Raw genomic sequence first — 13,182 nt, forward strand, 5'->3', positions numbered from 1 at the left:
AGCGCTTGCCCACGCTGCCGAACTCGAGACGCGGTCCCGGCGGGCGAGACCCGGAGGGGAGGGCCTGGGCTGGGATGTGTGGCTCCGCGTGTTGGGGGTAGGGTGGAAGTATTGCTAGGCAGACGCTCGGGGCAGCCTCCCAGCCCTTTTGTCAATGTTTGCATTGTTGCTGTCATTCACGAGAGGGGCAGCCGGAGAGATGGCATCAGCACTTTTCCCGAGCGCCCTCGCCGGCCTCTCGGCGTTACCCACTTCGCAGGTGCTGGGACTCTCTAACGCAGTCGATGAGGTTCTGAGTGAATTTCGTCTTCTGTCCACACTGCCTGAAATCATTTCCCAGCTCTTTAAAAAAGTGTAGGGACTTTCCCTTTAATAAGGCTCTTTTTAGGATGACTGTTTTGTGGGATTACTTTCCGGCGTCACATTTCGGTTAACAAAGTTCCACCGTGATTCCTAGCAGTCTGCAGTCATTCGGTATTGGCTTATCAATAACTAGACTTGATTTTAATGTGAATCGGGCCGTGTTTTCCTTTGCAAATAGTTCGGTTGGATAGTGACAGTTTGTGAGCAAACACAGATTCGGAAGAAAAGTCAATTTCTCTGAGGTTGCTAAACTAGCTCGTTAAATACATGTACTTTACTGACTCACTGAAGATCTGCGGTGTAAGAAGACACAAAAGAATCTTGATGATTGGATTTGCAAGCCTAACAGATAGTTACAGTTTTGTATTAACTAAATGACATTTAATGGTTACACTGGCTTTCCTTTGTGCTTCTAGAGCACTTCATAAACATTGAATCAATTCTCACAACCTTAGAATGTCAGTGAAGCCTTTCTTGTTCACCATATGGGGATGTGCCCCAGGCTGTGTGAAGCCAGAGGCAGAACAGGAGTTGAGAAATGGGAATCCCTGGTTCCTGGGTTTGTCCTCCAGTTAGTGCATTATATTAGATTTATCGACAAAAAATAGTCTTTTCAGAGTTGTAAATTACTAAGTTTTCTTCAGTGTATTTTGAAGAGTTAAAAAGTCTCAGTATTCACGTTCGTGACCATCTTTTATTTAATTTCTTTTGCTTTTTAAAATATCTATAAATGTTTTAAACTTCTTTGTAGTTGGCATTGAAATATGGGCAAATGATTCTGGAGAAATTTTTATAGATTTTTGGACATTCTTTGTGTAGTAAAATAAGATACAGTTCACACTTTGGACTTGAAAAAGACTTCTTCAGTAATCTCAAGTAGAGGAAGAATCGTTAATCCAGCTCAAAACAGAGTGTGATTATAGCTGTTTAACAATAATGAACTAAAATGGACTATTCTCTTAAAATTTTAAAATATATTCTCTTCCCTAAATTCTGAATGAAATCAGTGCCATTTTGGTAATGTGAAATGTCACACAGAACTTGGCTGTTAAAAACAATTCAAACCATGTGTGGCTCTTCTGTATGTTTTGTGTATATGTATGTATGCGTGGCTTTAAATTTGAGTAAAAATGAAGGGTGAATTTAAAGCAAGTTAGTTGTAAAATCTTATTTTGTATTTTAAAAATAAATAAAAATGTAGGTAAGTAAACTTTGAGTTGGTCTAGTAACTTCTATATCTAATATTATCCCAGTGCACCTATATAATGACATTTTCCATTGGAAAAATTCTACTTCTATTATTATTTTTTCCCTAATAAACTAGTCCTAAAAACATATAATAGGAGAGTAATGTATTTGTGGATTATCATTCTGTGGTTCCTGTGGCATTCAAATGATGTCTATGGAGTTAAAGTGTTCAATTACTGATACAAGGTAAGGATGAAATCACATTTGCTACCGTAATAGTTTAGGAAAAAACCATGTGTGTATATACATATGTATGTTATATACATATACACATATATCCTCATTTTTATTTACCCCTTGTTATATGCTCTATTCATTGGTAGAGAGAAGTATACATTATTCCCTGCCCTCAAGGAATATACAATTTATTTGAAGTAAGCTCAAGATAGCAAGTAAGTATCAGAATAATTGAGACAGTTTTCTTAGGAGTTCTGAGGAGGGTGGAATCGCTTTATTGTAAGATTTGAATTGTGCTTTGAAGGAAGGGTATTTGCACAGGTTTGGAAAGGAGGGAAGAACACAGGGGAACACCACAAAGATACAGAGGCAGGTAAATGTAACTAGGTTGACTTAATAAGAATGGAAGATTCATAGAGGGGTATAGTTCATCTGCCTGGTTGGAGCTGTAGTGTAGAGATCTGTGAATGCTATGCATTGTAGGGATTTGACTTCAGTAGGCAGTCAGGAGCATTGGAGAAGTTTCTGAGTAGAGGACTGATATTCGTTGCATTTTAGGAAAATTAATCTCATAGGAAGGTTAATTCTCATGTCTTCACCGGTGTACAGCAGGGATCCGCAAACTGCACTCACAAATCCAGCTTGCTGCCTTTAAAAAAAAAAAATCCACTAGCTGAGAATGGTTTTTAATTTTTAAAGATTTAAAAAACAAAAACCAAGAAGTGCAATCGAGACCATATTTGCCCTAAAATCCTTATTTGGTCTACTGAGGAAGAAATTTGATAACCCTTAATACAGGTTAGTGAGCTTAAAGTATGATCTGTAGACCAGCAGCATAATATGTGTGTACTCCATATTTTCTCCAGATTTGTGACAGCTTTCATTTCATTATTTCAGGCCCTTTTATCTTCTGTAGGGCAGTTATAACTGCCTCCTAACTGGCCTTCTTTCTGTCAGCCTTATCCCCCTTAACACCGTCTTCTGCACAGCTCTTCGAATAATCTCTCTGACCACATAATTTCTTTACATAAGCCTCACTGTCCCATCTAGTCAATTGGTTAGGGTCTAATAACTCCCTTCGTGACTTGGCATCTTCCTATCTCTTTGGCCATTTCCCCCACCCATCCCATTTCTTGCCTTACTACCCTTAAGCAACATCTAGCAGCTGTTCATTGTTTCTTTAAATACACTGTACTATCATTGTGCTTTTACTAAGTTGTTTCCTCTGTTGCAGTGCACTTTGTGAGGATAACTCCTCCTCACTTTTTAAGATTCAGGTGTTAACACCTCCAGGAAGCCTACCCTGATATCTTTCCTCCCCCAGGCTGTTTTGATGTTCCTTTGTGCTCCTGTAATGTCCTGTGCTTATCTCTATATATTTACCTTGTAGTTTGTGTATGTGCTCTTCTCTAAAATCATAAACAGTAAGCCAGGGACCATGTCTTCCTCATTTTCTTGTACCCTAAGTAGTCGGCACAGGTTTTACACATAGTAGTTATTCAATAAGTATTTGAATTAACGAATGTTAGAGTGCTTGGCATATGGTAGATGTGGACAGAGACATTGATGTTTAAATTCTGAAGAGGAAGGTGGGTAATACAGGGCTGTTTCAGTTAAGTCTCTGACCATAGTATGGATAAAGCATCTTGATGATAAGAAAGGATTAGGAATCCTGATCCACCAGTTGAGCACCCCATTTAATGTAAGATTTTAAAAAGAAGTATGACTTACATATCATTGAACTTTTTTCACAAAATAAGCACATTCATGCAATCGGCACCCAGCTCGAAAACATAGCAGTACGGCTATTCTCAGCCCTTATACCTCTGTGTTCTTTGTAATCTAAAGTTGTAGAAAATTTTTGTGTTTTTGAACTCTGTATAAGTAGAATCATAGACTAGCATGTCTTATTTGGGCCTCTTTTGCTCAACATTACAATTATGAGATTAATCCATGTTATATTGTAGTTTGTTCATTTTCATTGCTGTATTCTATTGGGTGAATATTGGGCGAACCACAGTTTGTCCATTCTATTGTAATGAACATTTGGGTGTTTTTAGTTTTGCTGCTTCTACCTGGTGAACATGCATTTTTATGTGTATATATCTTAGTGGAATTATTAGGTCATGGTTTTGATTATATGGTATGTTCATTTATAGCAGATTCTGTTAAAGTTTTGCAAAGTGGTTTCACAGATTTACACTACCAGCAGCAGTGTAAGACAGTTTGTTTTTCTACATTTTTGTCAACACTTAGTATTTTCAGGGTTTTAAAAACATTTTTAGTTATTTTAAAGGGTGCATGGTAGTAGTCTGCACTATAGTTTTAATTTTATTTTCCTGATGGCTAATGAACTGGGACACTTTTTCATATTAGGGACACCATATTGATTGCCCATTTGGATTTCTGCTTTTGAAGTGTTAAGTCTTTTGCTTTTTTTTTTTTAAATTATGCTGTTTACTTTTTCATTTTGATTTGTAGTTCCTTCTATATTCTGGATGCAGTCTTGTTAGATATATGTATTGCAAGTATCTTCTACTTTGTAGTTAGCTCTTTCAGGGTCTTGATGTGTTGGTGAATCAAAGTTCCTGATGTTCCAGAAGTCCAGTTTATCAATTGGTTATTGCTCTTTTGTTTCCATTTATAAAATCTTTATCTACCTCAATGTCATGAAGTTACTTTCCTATGTTTTCCTTTAAAAGCTTTATTATTATTTTTACCTTTCATAATAGGTCAATAATTCATCTTTTTGACAGCTGTATCTGTATATAGTGGTACATTAAATAGATTTTTGTTGTTGAAGGAAACATACATTTACAGAAAGTATACAAATTAAGCATACACTTTGATGAATATTCACAAATTTAGTAGATGGTATGTAACCAGACCCTAGATCAAGAAATAGAACATTTTCAGCTTTTCAGAGGGATCCCTTACAATTTAATCTTTTCTGAAATTTGTATTTTTTATATCTAAGCGCACATTTAATGTGGGAACCGTTTCCCCCCAGGAAAATGGTTTTTATGTTGATGGTACATCTTAAAATTGCTGATGTCATGGAATTGAGGAAATATATCAAAGTCTAATGATTTCACAAGCATTCTTGATGTGTTTGTATGATATATATCTAAATTTCAGTTTTACTTTTTAAGTTTTTATTTGGTCGTTTAAAAACATATTTAGTACTGTTATATCAGGATTCTTCTGTAGTTGGAAAACCATGACTTTTATTTTTTTTGGCATGTACCTTGAGTTCTAGATTGTAAAAATATATCTGGTATTTGAGAAATTGAAAAACTGACCAATAGAATTACTGTCTTTTGAAGAGAAAAGACTATACAATATTTAGTTTTGAAGTGAACTTTTTTACATTTCTAAATATGGTTTTCTGTAACCTCATTTGACTTTGCATCTCATCTTACTATTTTATCTTAGAGAAAGGCAAGAAAGAAAGAAATTTAATAGGAAAATTGTTGAAATTATTGCTTGATTACCTCTAGCTTTTTTCCACTTCCCTTCTTCTTCTTTCACATGCAATTTCCAAGTGAAAATCATCTTCCCTATCTCTTGGGTATAGTTTATATTTTCTGCCTTTGGGTTTTTCTCCATTTGAAAGAGTAAGACCACAACAAATAAAAATGTTGTATTTCATAGGTATATTACTTATTTGTGTATATAATCTTTAATCTTCAAAAGGATGCTATGAGATTGGTATTATTTCCATTTATGGATGTGGAAACAATGACTCAGTGGGTGAGTAACTTGTTTAAGGTACAGTAAGTGGAAGAGCCAGTCTGACTCCAAACTAGAGTTTAGTGTTTAGGGGCAGGGAGGTGTGGTAAGATCGGGTGCCTCAAGCACTGAACTTTTCTGTTCCATTTTAGGTTTTTCCAGAATGCAATATGGACATTTAACTCATACTTGTATGCCATTTATAGTTTATAAAGCATTTGCTCATACATTTTTGTTTTTCACAATAACACTATGATTAGGTATAGGATAGCTAAGGTCAGCTGGTCTTTAATCCACACCCACCTTGGTATTTTACTGATGAGAAACTAGGAGGAGGCTAAATTGCCTTGAGTCATACTACAGGTAAAAGACCTAGGGTTTGAACCTAGTCCTTCTAGCTGAAGCCTTCTGTTCTTTATACTAATGCCAGAGTAAGAAGGTGAACTATTTGGAATCAGTAAGCAATCTATAGTTGTCAGGTAAGTATCTTAGATAAGGAAAGAATAACTAAAAACATATATGAATTTTGAATATTATACATATACTATAAATACTGACAAAGGAACTGGTGTATTTTAATTAGATTAATCGCAGAATTTGAATTGCGCCTCACAAACTTGGCACTTCTGGAGAGGCTTTATTGAACATTCAGTGATTCAATAGCAAACAAACTGAATTCTGTTTGAAAGGTACTGCTCTAGGGACCTGGTGTGCAGCAGGAGACAAGACAGACAAAAATCCCTAGAGTTTATATTCTAGTTGGCAGAGAGAGACAATAAATAAGGTGAATAAGTAAAATAAGTAGTATTTTTGATAGAGGAAAGTGCTATATAAAATTATAAAGCAAATAAAGCAGAGCTAGTGCATTTGCAGTGTTAAAGGATGAGAGAAGTTTGCAATTTTAAACAGCCTGGAAAGGGAAGACTTCACTGAGCTGACACTTGAGTGGAGACTGGAAGTAGGTGAAAGAACAGGCTTGCATTCTAGATAATTTTCGGGGCTAGATAATTTTAGGCCTGAGGACACAGCAAGTTCAAAGGTCCTGAGACTGGAGCAGGCTTGCAGTATTTGAGAAACAGCCGGTAGGCCACTGAAGCTGGAATGAAGTGACCTGTGGCAGAGTATTCTGATATGAGGTTAAGAGGTAAAAATGCCTGTTGCAGAGGCACAAAGATGTGATCAAATGATACTAGGCCTTGAAGACCATTGTAAGGATTTTTACTTGAGTGAGACGGTGGAAGGTTCTGAGCGGCCGATGACATGCTCTAATTCAGACTTACTAGAATCACTTGACTGCTCTGTTGAGAGTAGACTGTAGATGGGGAGTGGCAAAGGCAGCAGCAAGGGAAGACCAGGAAGAACAGTTAAAAAAAACTGAAGTAATCCCAGTGAGAGATGATGGTGGCTTGGATTGAGTCATAGCATTGGAGGTGGGTAAGAAGTGGTTGGTGACTGGATATATTTTCAAGGTATAGCCGAAAGGGTTTGCTGACAAACTTGAAGTGGGGAGTGAGAGAATGGAAGAGTCTCGGATAGCTCTTAAGGCTTATCTCTGAGCAGTTGCAATAATGGAGTTGATATAATCCGAGGGAAGATTTAAGGGAAGCATGTTTGGAGGGGAAAGGTTAGGAGTTCAAATTTGTCATGTTTGCTATATAGTCAACTGTATGCCTGAGTTTAGAGTTTAGGGGAAAGGCCTAGAATGGATTTGTAACATTGAATTATCATTATTTAAAGACAAGTGTTTGGATAAAATCACTGTAGCAATGAGTAGCTAGGAAAAAAGAGGTTTAGTGACTGGGCCTTCAAGCATTTCCAACTTGAAGAGGTTGGGGAGGGGAGTGATTAAGTAAGGAAGCAATTAAACATCTCTTGAGTAGGAGATTGAGATATCTTGGGATCCAAGAAAAGAAAATGCTTTAAAGCATCTCAACACAATTTATATAGATTTGCCTGGGCATTTTTTCCCCTGACACATTTATGTCTGATATAAACCTTCTGGTTTTAGCCATCTCTCATGCTATTGCCAAAGTTTCCTAACCAGCTGCTTAGTTTCCATTCTTCATAGCAGCTTGAGAGATTCGTTAACAATGTAAATGAGATAATATTCCTTTTTTCAGAAAACCCCATCATACTTAGAATTACATTCAAAATCCTTGGAGCTTAGAAGGTCTTATATGCTCTGACCTCTGTTTAACTTTCATTTTCTTTTCTTTTTTTTTTTTTTAAGATTTTTAAAAGCTGATTTGAGAGAGAGAGAAAGAGAGAGAGAAACATCATTTTTTTTTTTGTTCCACTTATTTATGTATTCATGGGTTGATTGTTTTAAGTGCCCTGCCTGGGGATCAAACTTACAATCTTGGCATTATTGGGACGATGCTCCAACCAAGGCTTTGTTTAACTATCTGATTTCTTCTCTTACCACTTAGACACTTTGCCTAATACTATTCTAGTCAGTCTGGCCCCTTTCTGCTCTCCAAATATGTCAAGTTTATACCTGCCTTAGGACTTTTGCATGTGCTTCATGAGATTGACTAATTCTGGCTGGGCAGTCAAAGAAAGAATATTTTTTATTGAGTCCCTTATTTTGTTAGTCACAATTAGGAGGAGAAATAGGAAGAGATGTTGAAAATGGGTGGCATAGCTTTTCCCAAGGGCTCTGAGAAACAGTTGGCCTTGGAGAGAAACCTTTGCAAAAAGGGTTTATGGTCAAATAAGTTTAGGAAATATTACATCTGGTTTCTCACTGGGCCTAGACAACGAACAATAGACTTGTTTTATGGATCATTACATGGTCTGTCTTGGTGAGTGTTCTGTGTTCATTTGAAAATAATGTGTTTTCTGTAGTTGTGGGGTGGAATGCTCTCTGTTAATTAGGTTAGGTTGTGTTAGTGTATTTAAATCTTCTACATTCCTATTGATTTTCCACTTACTATTTCTATCAATTCCTGAGAGCAGTGTTGAATTGCCTTTTTTTCTTTTAGTTTTGTTGATTTGTTGTTTCATGTATTTTGAATCCCTGTTATTTGATGTGTATGTTTGGGATTATTTATTTTTGATGAGTTGACTTGTTATCATTATGTATGTACCTTTTTATTTCTGGTAATTTTTTTTATTCTAAAGTGTGCTTCTTGTTTAATATTAATAAAGCCAATCCAGCTTTCTTATGGTTAATATTTACATGGTAAATAGTTTTGTCTGTGTCAGGAATCACTGAGACCACCTTCAGGTATGATGATTTATTAGCAGGACTCACAGAACTCAGAAAAGCTGTTACACTGATAGATACGGTTTATTTCAGAGAAAGGATACAGGTTAAAATTGGGAAAAGGAAAAGGTGCATCCAGTAGAGTCAAGGAGAAACCAGGTGCCAGCGTCCAGCTGTCCTCTCTCAGTTGAGTTATTTGGACAGCACTAATCTCCCATCAATGTGTAAGAACAAGTATGAAGAATTGCCAACCAGCGAAACTTGCCTTGGCCTTGGTTTCCAGGGGTTTTACTGGGGATCAGTCACGTAGGTAGGGAGCAGCGCCTTAGCAACTCCGTCTCCAGCCCTCCTCTCTCTTGCAGAAGTCATACTCATATAGTATGGACCAGAAGATACAGTGTGGTATTAGGAGAAGAACAGTTCACCATAAATCACATTATTAGCATAAACTATCTGGCAAGGTTCCAGATAGGGACACTTTTTTGTATGTGATAAGATGTGTATCGATATCGGTATCGAGATAGAGATATATATATATATATATCTCTCAATATGATATAAAATTGCCTAGTCTACCACTTTCTAAATACACTTCTGTGGCAGTAAGCACATTCATATTATTTGCAACCATTACCAATATCCATTTCCAGAAGGTTTTTATCCTCCCCAGCTGAAAGTCTGTACCCATTAAACACAAACTCCCCATTGACTCCATATTCAGCCCCTTCCAACCACTGTTCTACTCTCTTTATCTGTGAATTTGCCTGTGTGCCTCTTTTAAGTGGACTTATACAATATTTGTCTTTTTATATCTGGTTTATTTCATTTAAGGTGTTTTCAAGCATAACACATGTTGTAGAATGTATCAGAATTTCATTCCTTTTTAAGCCTGAATAATATCCATTGTATGTATATACCATATTATTAATTCATCTGCTGATGGCCATTTGGGTTGCTTTCCATCTTTTGGCTTTAGTGATTAATACTGGTTAGCATGGGTGTACGAGTATGTGCTTTGAACCCCTGCTTTCTGGTCTTTTGGGTTTCTATTTCAGAGTGGAATTGCTGGGGCATATGGTAATTCTGTGTTTTACCTTTTGAGGAACCACCAAACTGCCACAGCCGCTGCACCATTTTATATTCCTACCAGCCAGTGTGTGAGGGTTCCATTCTCTTCACATCCTTGCCAGTACTTACGTATTTTGATAATATCCATTTTGAATGTGAAGTTGAATCGTTACGGTTTTGATTTCCATTTCTCCAGTGACTAGTGATGTTGAACATATCTTCTTATGTTTATTGGCCACTAGTATATGATCTGTAGAGAAATGTCTGTTCAGATCCTTGGTCCATTTTTGAATTGGGTTGTGTTTTTGTTACTGAGTTTTAAGAATTCTTTATATATTCTGGAATTGAACCCTTTATAAGATACATGATTTGCAAGTATTTCCTCCCACTTCTGTAGATTCTTTTTGTTTTCTTGGTAATACTCTTTCATGCACAAGTTTTTAGTTTTGATGGAATTCAATTTTACTTGTTTTTCATTTTGTCACTCATGCTTTGGTGTCATATCTTAAAAATAACCATTCGCAAATCCACCATAATGTATTTTCTTCCAAGAATTTTATAGTTTAACTTTTACATTTAGGTTGTTGATTGTTCTGAGTTACAGTAAGTTTTGTATATGGAGTAGGTTTTTTTTTTGTATATGGGGTAGATTGGCATCCAACTTCATTCTTTTGCATGTGGATGTCCAATTGTCTCAGCACTATTTGTTGAAGAGACTATTCTTTCTTCATTGAATGTTCATATCAATTGAACATAAATGTTTAGGTTTATTTCTGGACTCTCAGTTCTACTCTGTTGGTCTACCTGTGTGTTTATCCTCTGCTGTTACCATACAGATTTGATTACTGTCTTTTTTTTTTTACCCCATTTTTGAAAGGTAGTTTGGTAGGCATTGAATTCACTGGGTATGTTGACATTACTTTTTTTTTTCTTTTAGCACTTATAAATGTTCTATTGTATTTTGGCTTGCATAGCTTCTGAGAATTCTGTGACTTTTAAAATATTTGTTCCTCTGAATATAGTGCGTCTTTTTTTCTTCTGGTTGCTTTAAGATTTTTAAAAAGTTTATTACCATTTTCCTGCTATTTTATTATCATGTGCCTTTGAATAATTTTCTTTGAGTTTATCCTGTTTGGGATTCATCAGGTATCTTGGATCTGTAGGTTATAGTTTGCAGCAAGTTTAGAAAAATATTCTTTATTATTACCTCAAATATTGTTTCTTTTCACCCTCTTTGTTTTTTAGATTCCAATTAAAAGTACGTTAGATAGCTTAATATTGTCCCAAGTTCACGGAGAATTATTTTTTTTTCTTTTTTACCCTCTACTTCTGGATAATTTCTTTTTCTGTGTCCTCAGGCTCACTCATATTTTCTTGTGCAAATGTAATTTTGTTTTTAATGCCATCATGGACATCTTTTAGGTATGAGTTAATAAAATAACTTGTTTTCACATGAATATTTATTTATTCATTACTATTTGGCTTTTTTTTTTCAGATGACAGATCTATATATAGATTTAAAAACTATTTCCCTCTTGTGTCCTAGAATTCAGCTTGACCAACAGTTATTCTTCTGGCATAAGTACTTTTAGTCTTATTTTGACTCAGAGCCTATGAAAAGGGTACGATTTCCCACCCGTTCCCCCCGCCCAAGATCAGAGTAACCTAGAAATTAAAAATATATTTGAGTTATAGATGAATATTGGTTTAGGATTATTTTCTAAATAGATTAAATTAGATTTAGATTAACTTTAAAAATTGAAAGCAGTGGTATGGTTTAAAAATTAAAAGTATTCATTGAGAAGTGTCATTCCTATATTGTTCCTGAATATTCCATATTCACCTTCCCTTATAGGTGATTGCTTTTATGAGTTTCTTGAATGTCAGCTGAGTGGTTTTCTTGTGCATATACAAACACATGTGCATCTGACACCATTTTATCCCCTTTTTAGCAAATGGTAGTATATTATATAATTGTTTTATTCTTTGCCTTTTTGTACTTACATTTAATAATTGGAGATATTTTCATGTTATAACAGAGAATCATTAGTCTACCTATCACATCCCCTTTTTTGGTCATTGCTTATTCTGGTACTTCAAAGGAAGATACTTGTCATGCATTCAGTAATGTGATCCAGAGTTGAATATTGCTAAATAATAAAATATCATTAGGTCTCCAGCAGTTGTTTTCAAACTGTTCAGTCTCAGAATTTGTTTACATTCTTCAAAATTATTGATAACTCCAAAGAGCCTTTTATGTAGGTTATATCTATCAGCACCTGTCATTTAAAAATATCAATAATAAACCCATTTAAAATGCTACTTATGTGAACATAAGTAGCATTTGAAAACCACTGTCTCTTCCAAAACAAGGAAAGAATGAGCTTGGCCTTTGTTCGATTTTTTTGCAACTATCTTTATGTTTAGCTTAATAGAAAACAGTTGGATTGTCATAGCTCTTACTACATGCACTCTGTTGTGATAAGTTCTTTTACTCAAAGCATATGAAGAAAATCTGACCTCATACAGATATGCAGTTGGAAGAGGGCATAGTATTTTAATAGACTTTTCACATAATTGTGGATATCCTTCTTTGATGCTATACTAAACCCCAAGTAGTAGTGCAAAAAACTGTTTTATTGAAATATAGTTGACATGCAGTAAGTTACAGATACTTAATATGCTGTGAAGCTGTCAACACAGTCTAATGATATACGTCTATAGGTAGTTTTGGAAAGATTAATTGCAATATGGAATTTTAAGTCATAGCAAGGAAGTTTTTATTAAAACCAGTTGGTCTGTCCTCTACTTTGAATGACTCTTCCATCAAAAGATATATATATATCCATCTTCACCCAAGAATATGTTTATTGATTTTGGAGAGAGAGGAAGGGGGAGAGAAGGAGAGAAACAGAGAGAAAAAGAGAGAAACCATGGATGAGAGAGAAACACTGATCGGTTGTCTCTTGTAGGCGCCTCATTCACTGGGATTGAACCCGCAACCTAGGTACGTGCCCTGACCAGAAATTGAACCTGCAGCCTTTTGGTGCACTGGATGACGCTTCAGCTGGCTGAGCCACACCCGGCCAGGTCCATGCAGGATTTTTTAACACCATGCATTAGTCATTTGGAAAATATTTGTTCATTGGGTTATGCAGATCTTCCAAATGTTTACACATTTCATTAGTTGTTGTCAAGAAATCACATTTATTGATATCACCATTCTCATCAGAAGACTCTTTGATTTGGGAAGCTGTTAAACCTACAATGGTAAAAACAAGTTTTGCAAAATTTTCTCAAAGCTTGAATTTTATGTAGTTAGCAATAGATATTGACAGCTGTTTTCCTTTATGTGATAGACTCACTGTTGATTTCTAAGGAAGCAT

The 13,182-nt window shown here is 35.7% G+C and overlaps 1 protein-coding gene across 3 annotated transcripts in view; it reads left to right on the top strand.

Annotated features, from left to right (window-relative positions):
• MEMO1 (mediator of cell motility 1) overlaps nucleotides 1-13,182 on the top strand; it is a 104,170-nt gene that overhangs the window by 1,035 nt on the left and 89,953 nt on the right. The gene's annotated exons all lie outside the window — the stretch shown is intronic.

The sequence above is a fragment of the Pteronotus mesoamericanus genome, unplaced genomic scaffold (genome assembly GCF_021234165.1).
Source record: "Pteronotus mesoamericanus isolate MK-2021 breed Mesoamerican mustached bat unplaced genomic scaffold, CSHL_Meso_final contig_101, whole genome shotgun sequence".
Lineage (NCBI taxonomy): Eukaryota > Metazoa > Chordata > Mammalia > Chiroptera > Mormoopidae > Pteronotus > Pteronotus mesoamericanus.